At 42.6% G+C, this 19,599-nt stretch overlaps 1 protein-coding gene across 4 annotated transcripts in view; it reads left to right on the plus strand.

The window, feature by feature from the left end:
* The window catches only part of SCN3B (sodium voltage-gated channel beta subunit 3), a 66,135-nt gene extending 47,233 nt beyond the window's left edge, over positions 1-18,902 (plus strand). For all 4 annotated transcript variants that reach the window (XR_012802079.1, XM_075603399.1, XM_075603401.1 and 1 more), the window contains one exon: positions 17,743-18,902. The gene's annotated coding sequence lies outside the window, so the exon portion shown is untranslated. The remainder of the gene's footprint in view (positions 1-17,742) is intronic.
* The last annotated feature ends 697 nt before the right edge of the window (positions 18,903-19,599 follow it).

A 19,599-nucleotide genomic window follows, 5' to 3' on the forward strand; every position in this document is an offset into this window, starting at 1 on the left:
AACCCTTACACAACCCCAAACATCCCTACCTAACCTCCAAAAAGAGCTCCGGGACTTTGGAGATATTTCAGGTTATAAAATCAATAATGACAAATCGGAAGCACTAAATTTAAGCCTGTCAGAGCCAGAGGTGAAACTCCTCAAACTAAACTTTAACTATCATTGGAGCTCCTCGAGTATCAAATATTTGGGAGTAAAGATAACGAGGAACTACCAATCCCTATATCAACAAAATTATCCGACTCTGTTCCGGAAAATCAAACAAGATCTAGAGAAATGGGGAGGATATCAGATATCATGGATCGGGAGGATGATATCAGTTAAAATGAACATACTCCCTAGATTATTATATTATTTTCAGACTCTCCCGGTCCACATCCCTGGCTCAGAATTAAAGAACATTCAAAAACTAATCTTCCACTTTATTTGGCAGGGTAAGAAACCCAGAATCACCAGGACAGTTCTTTTGGCATCAAGGGGGAGAGGAGGACTTGGTGTTCCAGACATCACAAAATACTACCAAGCCGCCCAATTGCGACAGGTAGTAGTTTGGAATGCCAACCCAAACCAATACTGTTGGCTAGATATAGAATCATACTATGCCGGGACGCCTTCACTGCCGGCTTGCCTTTGGTCCCTGAGCAGGGAAGACATGCAGAACAGTAAATTTAAGTTAGGCCCAATGAGACACACATGGGAGATTTGGACAAAATGCAAATTTAAATTTAAGCTCACCACACCTCAATCCCAACTCATACCAATTTATAAAAATCCGAAATTCCCCCCTGGCTGTGAGCCCAGACAATGGGACCAATTTAAAACAAAAAATATTAGAGCGGTTGCTGACCTCCTGAGCTTTGAGGAGTTCCTGAGTTATCAACACCTAAAAACCAAATATGAAATAGCAAGATTGGATGTCTTCAAGTATCTACAAATTCGGCATTTTATTCAAACTTTATCCCCAACGTTGAAATTTCCCCCTCTCACCAGTTTCGAGCGGCTCTGTAGAGAAACAGGCCACCAGAAAGGTCTTATAACACAAATCTACGGTGAATTGGAAAGGGCCATAGAAGCCCCTACACATGACTATATGCTGCATTGGGCAGCAGAATTGGAAATAGTTATAGACCGAGAGGATTGGGAAAGAATTTGGGAAAATGCCTCAGGAACTTCCATATGTACCACAATCAAAGAAAACATATATAAAATACTGTTTCGCTGGTATCTTACCCCAGTTAGAATAAATCAAATTTACCCCCAGGCGTCCGATTTATGCTGGAGAGGTTGCGGTCAGAAGGGGGACATGGCCCATATTTGGTGGACATGTCCGGAAATTCAAAAATATTGGGGAACAATACAAAAATTAATAGAGGAGGTCACAGACCTCAAAATCCCTATTGACCCGTTGACCTACCTGTTGGCCAGGCCCTTAGAAAATTTGGACCGACCAACAAGTAAATTAATCTCCTTCATTCTTACAGCGGCTAGATGTGCGGTGGCAGCCGCCTGGAAGAAGGTGTCTCCCCCCTCAAAACAAACGGTAAAAAATAGGGTGCAAGAGGTGATGAATATGGAGAAACTATCTGCCTTCTTGAAAAGATCCACTGACTCCTTTAACAAAATATGGGATCCGTGGCTATCCCATATGGCACCTCTACGCCACTAATCCACATATGGGAGAAAAAAAAAAAAAAAGAGAGAGAGAGAAAGGAAAATCAGGTCAGGGGCACCAATGAAAATAGACTGAGGATACGGGAAGCAATGGGTATCTCCCCCCCCCCCACCCACCCTCCCCTTCCTATTCCCACTCTTACTCTCTGTTTCCATACTCGCGCTCCCCACATAGCCCCTGGAGGGTCAGGGGAGCGGTGAGCTTTCCTCTTTTATTTCCGGTTTCTCTAACCAACAAAAGGAGAAAATCTGTATTAGGCTGTATTATCGTTTGTTTCATGCATACTGTGAATTATCTAAATGCCTAATAAAAAATTTTGAAAAAAAAAAAAAAAGAACAGAAGGGATAGACAGCACAACAAAACTAAGTGGTAAACCGATTTGCAGGGTGCAAGGGGAACAAAGAGGACCCTATTTCCTCCCAAACAATAAGTCAACACGAAAATATGTTGCAGCACACACTGACTAAAAGAAAAATCTTAGAAACAAAGGAACAAGCCAAATTGCAACAATGATTTAATAAAGAAAGCACAAGATATAATCCGAAATTGAAAATCAATGTGAAAACAACAGATATATAAATGATCTACAAATGCAAACACAAATGTAGAGAAAAGGGGAACAACACAGGGAAGGGGAAAAGGACAAGGAAAACCACAACAGGAAAAAAGGGATAGAGGGGGAGAAATGGGGGAGGGATATAGGGGGGCAATGTTTCGGGGTAACGACCCCTTCCTCAGGCCCGTTCCCGCAGGTCCAGAGGATCCAAAGGTACTTCCCTAACGCTGTGTCCCTCAAGAGAATATTGCAAACCCAAAGTAAAACGAGGGCGTAGTAATGTAAGTGCAAAAATGCACAGATGATCAATAATGTCCAGATACAGCAAAAAAGGATGTGAACCCAACCGTAAAGAGTCCTCAGTAAGTGATACGCCAATTCTTTCTCGCTCTCTCTCCTGCTGTTCTAACCGGGTGTTGCTACTGCTGCGGCCAAGTTTATTCAAGCATTTGCCCGTTCTTGGCCGCAGCAGTAGCCTGGCGCGCGCCCGAGAGTGACGGGCGCGCGCCGAAGCAGCGGAAGAGCGCCCTCCGATCGGGGCGCTCTCCCTACCGCTGCCGGGTCCGCCGGGTCCGCCGGAACCCCCTGCCGCTGTCCCGCGATCGCGGGACACCAGGGCTCCCTCGGGGAGCCCCTGGACGCGCGTGCAGGGGGCGCACGCTCCCGAAGACGCGTGACCGCGCGTCTATGACGCGCGGCACGCCGAGGGGCGGCCACTAGCAAGCCGGGAAATCTCCCGGCTTGCGGATCTGGCCGCAGTGTGATTAAGTGTGTCGGTAGTGTAAATGAAACCTCCCAGAGCTGCAGTAGAAATAGGCCAGAGAGAGTGACATCAGAGGGTATGTAGTGGAAAGGCAATTCCTATTGGTGATTAGCAACATCTCAATGAACAACGAGGGACATCCTGGTTCCTAGAGGGGTTTCAGAGCATGCTCCCTGATGTGAATCAGCTGTGCCTGGATCAAAATAATACTCAGCTGTGAAGCAGAAGACGCCATGGTACGCAACAGCAGGGGTCATTGTGCATGCATCCGACTTGCCTCCTAGCGTCCTCCATTGCCATAACAACATTGGTCGGGACCTGAACTAAATCTATAAAGGGCGGCTGGTGGAATAAACAAAGCAAATGCCAGCGGATTCAGTGCGCATGATTCCAGCTCGCTCTGAGGTGTCAGAGCATCCTCCGTAGTCAGGATAGTAAACAGCCACATTGTTGTCATGATGGGTCCCTTAGAAGGCAGCAGGGCACAGCAAATACACTCCAGGAATCATGGGAGATAAAAAAAAGAGAGAACAAAAATGGTAATGAATAACAGCTTAAAGATAACAATAAAGATAAAATATGAACATATAAATTAAAACGAAAATACACCATGCATAAAAACAGAGTATAGTAACATACTAGGGAAAGGGTCAAATGTACATATTACAGTAAGCACATACCACTGGATTCAATGTACCCTAGATGCTCAACATTGAGAGCTAGAGCCTACAAGTTCAAGCCATTGAGTCAATGTAATGTAGTCTGTCCAGAGATAGAGGTGGGCAGAGACAAAAGCAGCACAAGGAGAGATCACACCATGAAGACCACCAAATAGAGATCCATAAGGACAGTGTCACAAAATTCATAGGAGGGAGCAACCTGTGAGTACCAGTAGATGGGTTAAAGGGCACTGCATGGAAGATCAAAACGCGTAGTGTGTACACACTCCACAGACAAAAGTGTGAGTATAAGGAAGGTTTTAAAAGAAACAACTTAAGTCCAACTCTTTTTTCATTCCTCTTGGAACCATGGTATCGAGGCATCTGATCCATTTAGTTTCCTTCTGGAGAAGCATTCTCTGTACCTCTCCACCATGGTGTCTCTTCCTCATGCCATCTATAACTTGAAATCTAAGTTGACTGGCATTGTGCCCAGCTAGTTTGAAATGATGGACAACTGGAGCCTCTGGGTCACACCTGCGGATGGCAGCCTTATGTTGTCGAATCCTGTCCTTCACTGACTGGGTTGTCTCTCCCACATATCCCAGACCACAGATATTCCCTTGAGGAGTACACTCCTGCATGGCACCCCTGATGCTACTCGCACCACTAGACAATTCTCAATACCTTTTGTTTCAACCTATAGTCTGCAAAGTGAATTAATCAGAAATGATCCCTTGTTGGCCCCCTTATTCTCCTCTAAACCCTTTTTTTCGTATAAAAGAGGGAGACATTTACGTGATCAGTTGGTAAGATCAGATATTGGGGGTTCAACACTCAGACAGACCTTTTTGGGTACACCGAAGCTATTATGCTATAAGTGCTATGGGTGCAGTCAGTGTAGTAGCATGCAGGAAGGGGTCACATTCCAACATCCACACACGGGCCAACTTTATTCAATTAAGGACTTCTTTACATTCCTACTGCATCTACAGTAAGTATGTTGTGTATTTAATCAAATGTCCATGTGGTCTGGGATATGTGGGAGAGACAACTCAGTCAGTGAAGAACAGGATTCGACAACATAAGGCTGCCATCCACAGGTGTGACCCAGAGGCTCCCATGATTCCTGGAGTGTATTTGCTGTGCCCTGCTGCCTTCTAAGGGACCCATCATGACAACAATGTGGCTGTTCACTATCCTGACTAGGGAGGATGCTCTGACACCTCAGAGCGAGCTGGAATCATACGCATTGAATCTGCTGGCATTTGCTTTGTTTATTCCACCAGCCGCCCTTTATAGATCTACTTCAGGTCCCGACCAATGTTGTCATGGCAACGGAGGCAAGTCGGACGCATGCGCAATGACCCCTGCTGTCGCGTACCACAGCGTCTCCTGCTGCACAGTTGAGTATTGTTTTGATCCAGGCACAGCTGATTCACCTCAGGGAGCATGCTCTGATACCCCTCTAGGAACCAGGACATCCCTCGTTCATTGTGATGTTGGTAATCACCAATAGGAATTGCCTTTCCACTACACACCCTCTGATGACGTCACACTCTCTGGCCTATTTCTACTGCAGCTCTGGGAGGTTTCATTCAGCAGCACCCGGTTGGAACAGCAGGAGAGAGAGCGAGAAAGAATTGGCGTATCACTTACTGAGGACTCTTTACGGTTAAATTCACATCCTTTTTTGCTGTATCTGGAAGTTATTGATCATCTGTGTATTTTTGCACTTACATTATTACACCCTCGCTTTACAGTACTTTGGGTTTGAAATATTCTCTCGGGGGACACAGGGTTAGGGAAGTAGCTTTGGTCCCTTGGGACCTGAGGGAACAGGCCTGAGGAAGGGGTCATTACCCCAAAACGTTACCCCCTATATCCCTAACCCATTTCCCCCCTCCCCCCCCCCCCCATCAACCCCCTTTTTCCCATTGTGGTTTTCCTTGTCCTTTTCCCCTCCCCTGTGTTGTTCCCCTTTTCTCTACATTTGTGTTTGCATTTGTAGCTCATTTATATATCTGTTGTTGTTTTCACATTGATTTTCAATTTCGGATTATATCTTGTGCTTTCTTTATTAAATCATTGTTGCAATTTGGCTTGTTCCTTTGTTTCTAAGATTTTTCTTTTAGTCAGTGTGTGCTGGAACATATTTTCTTGTTGACTTATTGTTTGGCAGGAAATAGGGTCCTCCTTGTTCCCCTTGCACCCTGCAAAACGGTTTACCACTTAGTTTTGTTGTGCTGTCTATCCCTTCTGTTCTTTAAAGTTAAGCAGAGACAAGCCACCCACCATCAGATCTGTCTCCATCAATCAGACCAGACTACATCCTCCATTTGCGTTTGCTTACCACTGGGGACTGGTAATATTCAGAAAGGTTCTATTATTTATTTTTATCTCCACCATTTGACCCATCTCCTGTCTATCTGTAAATCAGGGGAGATCTGACAAAAGGACTATTGCCATGAAACATTATTCGTTCCTTTTTGTCCACTAAGTTTAATTAAATAGCCTATATTTTTGCAGCTAACTTTGTGCTGGTTTATTAGTGTGCGGCATAACTCCTCCTGTTCCGATATATACATGAGTGGTTTAGAAACACCCACCATGTTTGCCCGAGCACCTCGCTTTGTATCCTGATTTTCCTAGACTTAATTGATCTTTTTGTGTGCAGTTCTATCTCCCTATTGTTAATATCAGTAAGTCAGCCATGTAGTTCCAGTTGGGTAGAACAACAACTGAACTACACAATATCTGAACTAGAACAACAACTAACACACCCTCACTGTATTGGTGATTAAAACTAATTTTTAAATATATTTTTTTAAAAAACAATCTAAAACTCTAGGCGTAGGAAGGGACCAATACTTAACCTGTTTCCTACTGTATTCTCTCAGTCAGAAGATATAATATTATATATACAGTAGAGTTAACTTGTCTGACAGTACCAGTTAAGTTAATTAATGTAATAGTTAACAAAATGGGGAGCACCACCAAAGTATGAAATGGCTTAGAAATATTGGTGCAAAGGGAACACTAAAGTATAAAATGTACTGTATATCTATGGTGTTCCCTGCACTCATAAGAAACAATGGAGAAAGACTGAAATGTAAAAAAAATGATTAGATTACTATAAATACAAAAACATACAAATACATGTTATGCATTATCAGAATAAAACCAGCACGGTATATAATCAGTATATAATCAGTTCGGATTAACTGCTATACAGGCATACCCCGCATTAACGTACGCAATGGGATCGGAACATGTATGTAAAGCGAAAATGTACTTAAAGTGAAGCACCATCTATTTCCCTCTTATCGATGCATGTACTGTACTGCAATCATCATATACGTGCGTAACTGATGTAAATAACGCATTTGTAACAGGCTCTATAGTCTCCCCGCTTGTGCACAGCTTCGGTACAGGTAGGGAGCCGGTATTGCTTTTCAGGACTTGCTGACGGGCGCATGCGCGAGCTCCCGTTTGCCTATTGGGGCGATATGTCCTCACTCGCGAGTGTAGTTAAAATGAGTGTCCTTAAACCGGGGTATGACTGTACAGATATACTAGAGACCTCTAGTGGTAAATGTCTCAATATATACTGTATGTCTTGCTACTACACAACAGGATACAGTAAGTGCAAACCCAGCGATATGAGGTTTAGGGGTAAAGAAAAAGGTGAAGCTAAATAAGCAAAATCCAAAATATGCATAGAAGGGGTGATGCACCAAATGAGAAAAAAGGAAAGAGGTGGGTAATAAAAAAAAAAGAGACAAAAAGGCCATACGGGTATCAAAAAAATTACCAAAAAGGGGGGAAAGAAGGCCAAAAAGGGTAAAGACAAAAACCAAAACTATAAGTGGAGCAATGTTTCAGGGTAATGACCCTATCTTCTGGCCCATTCCCATGTAAAAAGGTAAAAACATGTTACTTCCCTTCATTTGTAAATTTGTTCTTTCAAAGCATTTGAAAGGATAAAAGTGTGTAGTAACCACTGAAGATGCAGTTTGTTCACTCGTTTTCCGTGTTGTGAGTAATACTGTGTGCATAGCATGCTCCTTTTATAGCCATCGTATGTATGATGTCATCTGCATCTTTTTTTTGCAAATCCTAACACTATCTCTGTGAACTTTTTCTTTACCTCACTAATGGAGGAAGAAGTCTTAATAGACGGGTCATTCACAGCTGCATCTCAAGTCATAACATTATCTCTGTGAACGTTGTTTTTTGGAGGTCTTTGAACCCTCCTCCCTGTTTCCAAGCTCACCCTGCCCACCTTTAAATAGCAGGTCTCGAGATGCAGCTGTGAATGACCCGTCTATTACGACTTCTTCCTCCATTAGAGAGGTAAAGAAAACATTCATTGTGATAGTGTGAGGATACCTTGAATGGTTTGTAAGCATATAATGCTTTGGCCAACGACTTTAACTAAGTGACCCTCACTTATCAGAAGAATAACAGATAGTATTTAACTATACCTAAACAAAACAGTGTTCATGGCGCAAAGTGATAAAACAGTTACTATGTACAAATGAACCCAGTGTTAGTTAGCACTGAAACACACATAATACTGTAACTCCAAGTAGAAGATTCTCCAGGTCAGCAGACTCTTTGTAGACCCGCATATGAAGAATCACAAATGCAAGGATATAGTGCATTAACATTTACTTTAAGATGATAAACAACACAGAGGGGATGGTAACACACTCACACTCTCCCAGCTGGTAACACACTCACACTCTCCCTGCTGGTAACACACTCACACTCTCCCCGCTGGTAAGTAAACAAGAAGTGACTTTGGGCGCACTTCATCCCTTCTCCTTAGATAACAGCACCCGATGCGACCGCTCCACTTGTCAGTCAGGAACAGACCGCAATTGCCTCTTCCAGAATCTCTCACCCGCAGTGGGGGCACTCTCAGCAGTCTCCTTCCATTCAGGGCTTCTCAGGAGATTGGGTACAGTGGCCTCAAAGCATCAAAAAAGGCCCAACATGTTTCATCCCACCGGACTTCATCTGGGGTCATGATGTCCTTTTTTCTCTCTCGGGGCATCCCTAATCACAGTGCTCAGTTGCTGAGGCACCCGCACAACAGGACATGGTCACAGAAAACACAGGACACAGTCATAAGAGACAGGCAGAGGGTCAGACGGGGCAGGGTGTCACAGGAGTTAGAGACAGAAAACACACACACAACAGGAGACTCATGGAAAACACCATGGAGGTCAACCCTCCCCATGCTGCTTCCTCCTCTGCTTGGCCACACCCTGCAGGCTCCTGACACCTCCTTCTGACTGGCTGCATTACCCAGCAGCAGCCAATCAGGATAGAGGAAAGTGCCAAGCCCACTAGCAACTGCCCTGCTTCCTCCCTGCTCTGGAAAATTGGGGAAATCCTACAGCACCCTTTTGATCCTCTCATGGAACCCCAGGGTGCAGTGGAACCCCGGTTGTTTTTGGACTGTTTTGTTATGGGCTATTTGGATAAATGTTTATGTGACACCTTAACTGACTTACTATATGGGAATCTGTGCACATGGAATTACATATTTGGAATGCAATCCTACTGCTATTTCTTCCATATTTATTACATATAAATTATATTTTTGCATCAATACTTGACTATTGCAATTCATAATAAGGAAATTTAGCCACACCCCTTATCTCTGTGCACCATTTACTATATGATTTATTATGTAACATCAGTCAATCATTTCCAGTTGTTTTTTTTTTTTTAGAATTATATACTGTATATTAAATACCATCATACTGTATGAATCAACCAGTTGTAGATGGGTTAACAGCAAGTACACATCCTTCCTTAATTTACCTGTTGGGTAACTATATACATTTGGTAATCAGAGTTCATATAGATATTTCCATCTGGCCTGTCTCCTGTCCTACTCTCCCATAATATATACAGATATAGCCATATTTATCTTATCTACTGATAATGCAGAATATTGCGTTATAGCACAGAATATCAGACAATCAATACATTTTGCATTAAAGTTAACTGCCTCATGTGTTGGCTTAAAAAATACAAAAATAACAAAAATAGCGTATGTGTGAGTGTCTATATGTATGTGTATACACAACCCTGATGAAGGTCCCTCTGGGTGACCGAAACGTTGGTTGCAGTAGCCTGTGATTCAATACAGTTCTTTGTCTGAAGACTACATGCAGTGTGCTGTCTCTTATTGCTTGACCCCCATCTGGTAATATATTTTTTATGTGTGTATATATATATATATATATATATATATACACACACACACACACACACACACACACACACACACACACACACACACACACACACACACACACACACACACACACACAGTATAGGTAGGCAAAGAGAATGGGATAGCACCATCTGACCTGTCTCTATTATGCCAGTCAATCAGTTCCATTTGGGATTTTTTAAACCCTTAAATGCTGGTTATCTATTAACTTTGAATAGGTAGTCATGAATCCTCCATCTGACCTACTGTCTCTAGTAGTATATACTCAGTTTACACACACACACACACACACACACACACACACACACACACACACACACACACACACACACACACACACACACACACACACACACACACACACACACACACACACACACACCTTCCCTCAAATCCTTATCTCACATTCTCAAAGTGGTGGGAAGGTGGCAACGGTTATTCAGGAAGATGTATGGTGGCACTTGTGCTGCTGGGTTTAACCATACTATGAAAGCTTGAACAATGTACCCGGCTACAGTGGGAAAGATACTTGGCAACATGCAAATGGAGCAGGCATGGGAAGTAAGGCCTCAACCCCCAAATATGGAATCATTAAAGAGCAATGGCCCTTTCACGAGAGACCAGGTTATTTACACCTTTTTACCAGGATCATTCACTGAGCAAAACAAAGTAATGAAATAAATTGTAGTTTATTCAGCATAAATTCCTTTACACACAATGATACACAAAATAAAGACAAAAAGACACACTTACTTTGGGACTGGGGTCGAAAACTAGACTTTCCTAGGTGCAGGGAACTCTATGGGAGAGTTTTACCCTGACCGGGACTTAGCCCGGAATCTTCTGGAACCAAAATCGTCATAAAATCACAGCCGCGACCGCTACGTTCGTTTCTGAGAACTTGGTCCCAAAAAGGCTTTTTAGACTCAAAATCGAAGCCGGTTGCTCTGCTATTCGCACAGAAGCAACTTTGAAAAGCCTGCCCGCGCTCTTACTACCGGAGACTCCGAATCTGATTGGCTCACAGATTCTTATAGTATTTTCAGTTTCAGTCACAAAACTGAGCAGCCAATCAACATGTGGGAACTTTCCCAATCAGCCAATCAGAGCCAAGCCGGCTATAAAAGCCGGGTCAGTGGGAAATCCGAAATAGCCCAGAGACATGCGCAAGCCTGCCACCTCTCTCCCTCGCTATCTCAATGCCACACGCTGGGCAGGCTTCCCAGAGGACTGCCATTGATCTCCGGACCTGGTACTCCGCCTTTCCCCGCTGACCAAATGCTATTCATACCTCTGGGCATCCTCTGGCTGCTTTGAACTCGATGTCCAGCAGACTTACCAGCACCTAAGGTTAGCTCGGGCAGCCTGTTTGGACATTGTTTTAATACCCTTCTGAGTCTTGGGGGACAGGGGACAGAAAAGGAAACATTTTGTAGTTTTATTTCTATCTGCCTTATTCCCCACACTTTCCCTTGGACTCAGTTTGGACTCTGAGTCCCCCCTCAACCTTATATACGGTCGGGGCACCCACAAACCCTATACCAGTTGTGGGTCACCTTGGCACTAGCTGGGGTACCCCCCATAACCTAGGGATTCCCTCTGTTAGGAATACATATTTTATCCCTGTGCCTCATTCTCCTTTCTGGGCTGTGCTGAAGCAGGGTACCCTAGCGGTGAGTCGCGCTTGCGTTTTCAAGGGGAGGTATTGCCGGGACAATGTGCCTACATGAATCCGAGAATCAGGCATGATTCCCAGGTACAGTGATGGAGGGGACCGGCAACTCCAGACCCCAACCTCCTAGGCACATTCTGTCGACGGCTTCTCTGCAAACCCCCCTTGAAACTCATACCCTAAAAATCCCTGCTTGATTGCACGCCCGGAAAAGGAAAAACACAAAAAAATGCTTTTATTACGGACAATATAATGGGATCATACAATGTTACTGGGTCCAAGAGCTAACTCTCATGGACCCATATACACAGAGCAGGGGTAACCACAATGGGCTTGACCTTAGCCTGGTTACCCCTTCCTGCCACAGGCCTTCATTTTCCAGAGGCTGGAATATCCCTCAGCTTCACAGCATCCAGGAAGAAGGCAAGACCACAGAGAGTGCTAAAAATCCCTGGTGGTTAAAGAAAAGTTGTAATTCAAACCTTAATCTGACCCCCTACAACTGCCGGGCTCTTTGCAGTGAAGCAGTACTGCAAGAACTGGAAGACAAACGTGAACAGATTAAATGGAATATTGTTGGTCTTAGCGAAGTTAGAACAAAAGATGAAGGCTTCAATGAGCTCCAAAGCAAACACCTGTTCTGTTACAGAGGTACAGATAATGAAAGAATCAGTGAAGTAGGCTTCATCATTAACAAGAGAGGGAGAAAAAACATAGTGGAGTATGAAAGCTCATCAGAGGGAGCAATCAGAATCGCTATTTAGTTGACACAGACTTCAAATAATCCAAATGTATGGCCCAACATCAAGTAACATAGACAATGAAGTGGAAGACATCTACAATGAATTCAACCAACGTAACAACAAAGGAAATTGTCACCTCAAGACCATTATGGGAGAGTTCAATGCAAATATTGGTGCCGATCAGAAAGTAGAAGGAACAGTCGGTTGTGGTTAGGGTTCCAGGAATGAACGCAGGGACAGATTGGTATCATTTGCTGAATGTGAACATTTCGACATCATTAATTCATTATTCAAGAAGAATCCAAATAGAAAATGGACCTGGAATGGACCCAATGGAATCAAGAATGAAATGGACCATATCCTACCTAGGGCTACGCTTATAGTGCCGGCGCCGCGACGGTCAGGCAACGGTTGCTGGAAAATCAAATAGAGATGACTTCCAGCGATCGCAATCAATCTGTCGCTCCGTCACGTCGCGCTTACTATAAGCGCACGTAATGGCGGTAATGCATTTGTTTTGCCGCGATGACGAGTCGCAGTCGCCACCGCCGGCACTATCAGCGCAGCCTTACAAGGAACAACTGAGTGAAGACTGCACAATCCTTAACCGTGTTGACACAAGTAGTGATCAATGATCACTGCAAATTACATCTGAATGTGAAGATAGAAAAAGAAAACTGCTCAAAAAAAAAGACAAAAACAATCACATCAATAACCTCAAGAATAACAGCAAGGAATTTAAACTAAAACAGAACAATCCCGTCATCTTGCTCAAAATGCATGGGAACACTTTAACAAACAATTAAGAAGATTGCAGTTGAAAGCACAGAATAATATGGAGGAATCGTTAACAAAATATATATCTGATGAGCCAAGCAATTACAGAGGAGGTGGCAAGAAATAAAGCAATCTCAAGATGCAAGGATAACAATTGAATATGCAGAGCTGTGCAAGACAATCCGCAAACGTACTGTATCACTGGAGATGTAAGAAAATGGAACTGTGATATGGTGAAGAAGACTATTAAAGATATTAAAAGCTTACAGAAGACAAAGCAATTACTTATTGTTTGGAAAATGGAAATCGTTTCACTCAAACAAGATGATGGACCAACAATAAAAGACCAGGCACTTATTACAAAGAGAGTTGAGGACCTCTACATTAAATTGTACTAGAACACAGATAACACAGGGCATAATCCAGCAGAGAGCAAACAAAAAGCAACCACCAATTATGTATCCTTCCAGATGAAGTGGTAAAAGCAATAAAATCCATATAGAATTGAAAGGCTCCCGGAGAAGATGTTATTACCGCTGAAATCTTCAAAGAAGCTGGAGGGAAAGTACTGTAGAAAACATCCTTGCAAAACTCTTTTTACATGCTGCTTGAAGAACAGGAAAATTACAGAACAATGGAGTAATGCCATAATTATCTTCATCCACAAGATAGGAGACAAAGAAGACCTCAAGAACTACAGACCAATCAGTCTCCTCTCAATTACTTACATGATTTGTTATGACGATACTCACTAAATGGCTGGAATAAACCCTGGACTTTGTCCAGACTAGAGAACAAGTAATGAATATGATCTTCCACTCAGTTTACGATTCGTAGATTACAAAAAAGCATTTGATTCGGTCTACATGTCAGTGATCCTAGGTGCAGTAAGAAGACTAAGGGGCCTATTCACAAAGCAGTGATAAGTGGGGTTTCTGGGGGCTATGCACAAAGCAGCGATAAGTGCTTTTAAGTGAGATAAATGCCTTTATAGCATGATACTGCCTGCTGTGAGATTCACAAAGCAGTGATAACAGTGCAGTATCGTGCTATAATGGCTTTTTATCTCACTTAAAAGCACTTATCACTGCTTTGTGAATGTCACAGCAGGCAGTATCATGTTATTAAGGCATTTATCTCAATTAAAAGCACTCATCACTGCTTTGTGAATCGGCCCCTAAGTGTTGAACAAGGGTACACAGATATTATAATGAACATTTACGAGAATGCCACATCAACCATTAGTTACATGTAAGATAAGTATCAGCAGGGGAGTGCGGCAGGGAGACACCATGTACCAAAACTTTCCACAGCAGCACTTGAAGAATTGTTTAAGTAATTAGATTGGGAAGAAAAAGGAATCAAAATCAACAGTGAATATTTGAGTCACCTATTATTTGCAGTTTACATTGTTATTTTTGCCACGAGACCTCCAGCAACAAATTGCAGAACTCATTGAAGTAAGAATGTGGGCCTCCATATGAATCTCAGGAAGACCAATGGGATGTGCAACAAATGTGCCCAGTCTGCAAAGGTCAAAATAAATGGAATAGAACTAGTGGAAGACTACTGATGCAGCGGCCGTTATTCGAACACATCACGGCGCCGATTTTGAGTTCTCTGCTGTTCCCCACGCAGCATGAACGCGGCCAATCGCCCCAGGCACCCGCGCTTATCCCAGGCACCCGCGCTTATCGCGGATGTTTTGTTTGAATTTCATGGATTCTGTTTCTTCGTTTGCAATAAAATGGATGAATTGTAATGTGTACAGTACTGTGCTACTGTGCTACTGTGTTACTCTGTCACTGTGCTACTGTGTTACTCTGTTACTGTGCTACTGTCACTGTGCTACTGTGTCACTGTGCTACTGTGCTACTGTCACTGTGCTACTGTGCTACTGTGTCACTGTGCTACTGTCACTGTGCTACTGTGCTACTGTGCTACTGTGTCACTGTGCTACTGTGACACTGTGCTACTGTGCTACTGTGTTACTGTGTTACTGTGCTACTGTCACTGTGCTACTGTGCTACTGTGTCACTGTGCTACTGTGTCACTGTGCTACTGTGTTACTGTGTCACTGTGCTACTGTGTTACTGTGCTACTGTGTCACTGTGTTACTGTGCTACTGTCACTGTGCTACTGTCACTGTGCTACTGTGTCACTGTGTTACTGTGCTACTGTGTCACTGTGTTACTGTGCTACTGTGTTACTGTGCTACTGTCACTGTGCTACTGTGCTACTGTGTCACTGTGCTACTGTGTCACTGTGCTACTGTGTCACTGTGCTACTGTGTCACTGTGCTACTGTGTCACTGTGCTACTGTGTCACTCTGTTACTGTGTCACTGTGCTGCTGTGTCAATTTCATGTTTTTAAAAGCCAGAACACTAAAATTCATTTTTCTGCCCTCGCCGCGCTCGCATCTTAGTGCGGGAAGGCTGGAATTCATCCCGCGGTTTCACATCGGGATTCCGATGTACATGACGCGTGGTGTTTGAATAACGGCCGCTGCACCCGTATGTCTACTTTGGATGGTCAAATAACAAGGAATGGGAACTCTTTGAATGAAATCAATAGGAGAATGAAGATGGGATTGAGTGCATTTGGAAGAAACAAGACCATATTTAAAGGGAACCTTCCAGTGTGCCTAAAGAGGAACGTTTTCACCAGTTTATTTTGCCCATGCTCATGTATTCTCAGGCCTGATGAGACTGGAACATGCAACAAGAGATGGGCACATTTTTTGGGCAGATTTGGATCCACAGCGAATCGGCCGGTTCCTCTGGTCCGTGGATTTCAGCAGATTAATCTCAAAAAGGGTGATTTCGCACTTTGCGGATTTTTTATTATTATTGCCAATACACTGCGCGGAGTCCACAATCGACATACTTGTGGGTATAAGATGTACTGTAACTGTGGAGCTGGAAAAGGGGCTGCACAGTCCCACTAAGCTGGGGGTTGCAGAAAACACATTGATTTGGTGTGAAGTAATGCTCTCTGTATGAGCTAGCTCCTGTGTAATGCCCCTACTTCAGGATAGTGTGTTATTTTAGTTTTTGTTGCTTTTGTCTCCACTATAATAATGGTGCCAAGTGGCTGCTAAGATATATTCCAGCCAAACAAACGTCTGGGATAGCATCACAAGGGCAAAGAAATGTAAATTGCAGTGGATGGGACATAGAGATTTAGCCGCGCTTACCTTTTTCGGTGCCTCAAATAGCGCGCAGCCCCGTGATCGTGCCAATTGCGGCCCGGGAGGATTATTGCTGCGGGGGGGGGGGGGTTCCATTGAAAGGAATGGACCCCCGCAGTGCCGCCATGGCTGCCAGCTCCCACACTGTCGTTACCAAAAGTCGTCGAAAATACAGCACTGAATGGTGCTGGTCCTAACTACCTAATGCCAATGAAAGTCCATAATTACTTAGAAAAAAAAAATCAAGGATCATTAATGGAAATAACCAATGAATCTGGGAATCATGCCGTCAATTCTAACTGTTACCTTTAAAGGTGCAGTCCCAGATATGTATCCATTAAACTCTTGTTCGGTCAATGTGTGCAATTTGCCGCTTCAGGATATATAGAATAATCCTGTTAATGTGATATTTTACTTTGTATTTTTATGATGTTGCAATCCAGACATATAAGCCTCTACAATCATATTTGGAAAGGGGGATCGGCACTTACTGATCACGGTTGTTGAATCTTCTCTTGGTCTGTAGTTGGGTGCCCATTGACTGACCACTCTCCACACTTGTGGTCCACGACATGAAAATAATAACAAAATTAGTCACAGCACTCCTCAGGTTATAGATCTAAAAAGAGATAGAAGCAACGCACAGCCAAATGGAGACGGGGTTGAGTTGATAAAAAAATATATGAATTTTATAATGCCATGAATAAAAAAGAGGCACAAAAATTCTCCAACGCATTTCGCACCGTTTGGTGCTTTATCACGGAGTGACATAGATTAAGTTTGTCAATCATGTTTATACCCTCTTGACATCCGGACATCCTGCACCGCCGCCATTACCCCAGGTTATAGACTTTAAAACATTCATTTTCTTTATTGTAACACCACAGTTTCATAGAAAAATCACAACAAGGTTAAAAGATCAGTATACCAAGCTGCATTGTATACTTGAAATTGACCAGCACGTCAGGCCTGCGTGACCCTTCTACTGGTCCTAAAGATGGAACCCCGTCCATCACTATTTACATTAAAAAACGTGTATAGTCAGTGGAGGTAAATCTCTTGAAGTAGGTCGGGAACTGGCTCACATTTTCTCCATGGAAGTCAACTGGATTAAGCTTGAGTGATATATGCTTATTTTAACATTTCCAATGATTGAAAATAAAAGATACCAGGATGTTGTATATTTTTACAAGTACTTTAATGATGTGGTTTTTGTACCTGTTATGACGGGACTGTCACTTAAAGATACATGCTTCTGCTTTTCACCTCGTTTGAAGTTGGTCAATCATCCTAATAATTTGCAAAAAAAAGTGCTCACAAAATATCTGCTTCAGCATCAATTACTGCATGAACATTACTCTGGGAAGATGTTAAGATACTAAAATGGAATGTTAGCTCGTGAATGTTCCAGGTCTCACTATCCAATGAAACATTGTCTTCTTCTTTCTCTAGGTAGCCAGAAGCTAAGCAGAGCCAGATCAATCTCCCGTCAACATACAAATTGGAGCTAAATATACACCCCCTTCAAGTCTTTGTGTTAAACGTCCCATTCTTATGAGATCCCATATAAACTCCTTACCTGCTCTGTACACATGTTAGTACAACTCAGTTAATGGTTCGCATATGTTAGGATGGACCATTATATCCAAGTGTAATCCCTAGATGAGAGTCTACCAAGGTTGCAGGGAATGCACACAAGGGATTCAGGACTTCAGCATAAGCCACTGCCCTGGATGTACCATACGGGTAGCTGTGTGCTAGAAAAAGATATATATATACATATATAGATATATATACTGTATATACTGTATATATATATATTGTAAACTTGCGGGTAATCCAGATAAGAAAGGACAAAGTAAACCATCCCTTCTGAATAATTCTAACTTTAGTTTGAGGAAAACGTATTTGAATGATACATGCTAGGGGCAGCCATCACTCTCTTAAATGACCTAAAGTCACCTTTTGCCAGTCACATTGTCTGTTATGTAGCATAACATGAGATTCACTATGGACATATGAATAATGTTTCAAGTCCAGAACGGATTTTGTTGAGGGATTCACTCACAAAATGTTGTAAATTGGGTAATGATTTGCACTTGACACAAAGTTGTGTCTTAACTCACTCCCTGTCACTTAAATGAGATATAATGTACACAGTTTTTGTGAGCACAGTCTAGTGGTAATTGAGGCAAACGCCTAATTTGGCTCCAAATAAGTGTGGCATCTTATCGCTTGTTCACAGTTCTAGATCAGGGAATGAGAAAGTGTTGAAAGAGCCAGAAGACAAAGTACCACTAACATCTCAGATATAAACTTATTCCTTATTTACTGCAGTCAGATAAGATATTTAGTACATGCATGTTCTTAATTGTTTAGAAATATGTATTATATTATTGCATCAAGCAGCAGTTAAGAAGAGAGTGTGAACTGGGATAAACCAATAAGATTAAACATTTTTTACAAAATAATTTTTACAAAAGGTCAGGAAAGTCTTCAGGTACAGTACAGTGGCATTATTGAGCACCATTTATTGCACAGTATTGTCTTCCTCACACTTTGTCTAATTAAACATCACCTGATTTAACCACTTTTTAAAAATGAAAATAAAAGTTGTGTGTTGTTGTTTCAGTTTGTGAACACTAATAGCAAAGAAGTGTGTTCTGTACATGGAAAACATGTAGATGTTTGTATATAATGTATTTCGCTCTCTCAGTGTAAACAATTTCCTCAAAGTGCAGGTCTCCTCAAAGACAGAGGATACAAAGCAGAGCTCTACTCACAAGTTTATAAAGAAGTTCTCCATTTAATGTGATAGCCAAGAACAGCGGAATAACAATGTTTCAGGCCCCATGTGGACCTTTCACCTGATGAAAGGACCATACAGGGCCAGAAACATTGTTATTCCGCTTTTCTTGGCTATCACATTAAATGGAGAACGTCATTATGACTTGTGAGTAGAGCTTTACTTTGTACCTCTGTCTTTGAGGAGACCTGCACTTTTAGGAAATTGTTTATCTATGTTGTGTTGGCTGCACAAGCAGGTTTCTCCTCGTCTGAAGCTGTTTCCCCGTACTTTGGAATTGCTCTCTCAGTGTATACAGTATACATGTAGAGTAAGTAGACTTGTGCACGCCTACGTATTCCCATATATAGTAGTAGGTAGACGGCTGCTGAAAAAAAGAAGGAAAGTTGCTAGTATTGATGTGCACTGAAAGGCGACAAACGTATATAAAAGTGGGAGTATGAGATAGGCGGAGTCTGAGTGCAAAGGGAGTGCTACCAGTTGTGTGCACAGGTGATAAACAA

This window comes from Ascaphus truei, chromosome 6 (genome assembly GCF_040206685.1).
Source record: "Ascaphus truei isolate aAscTru1 chromosome 6, aAscTru1.hap1, whole genome shotgun sequence".
Taxonomy (NCBI): Eukaryota; Metazoa; Chordata; class Amphibia; order Anura; family Ascaphidae; genus Ascaphus; species Ascaphus truei.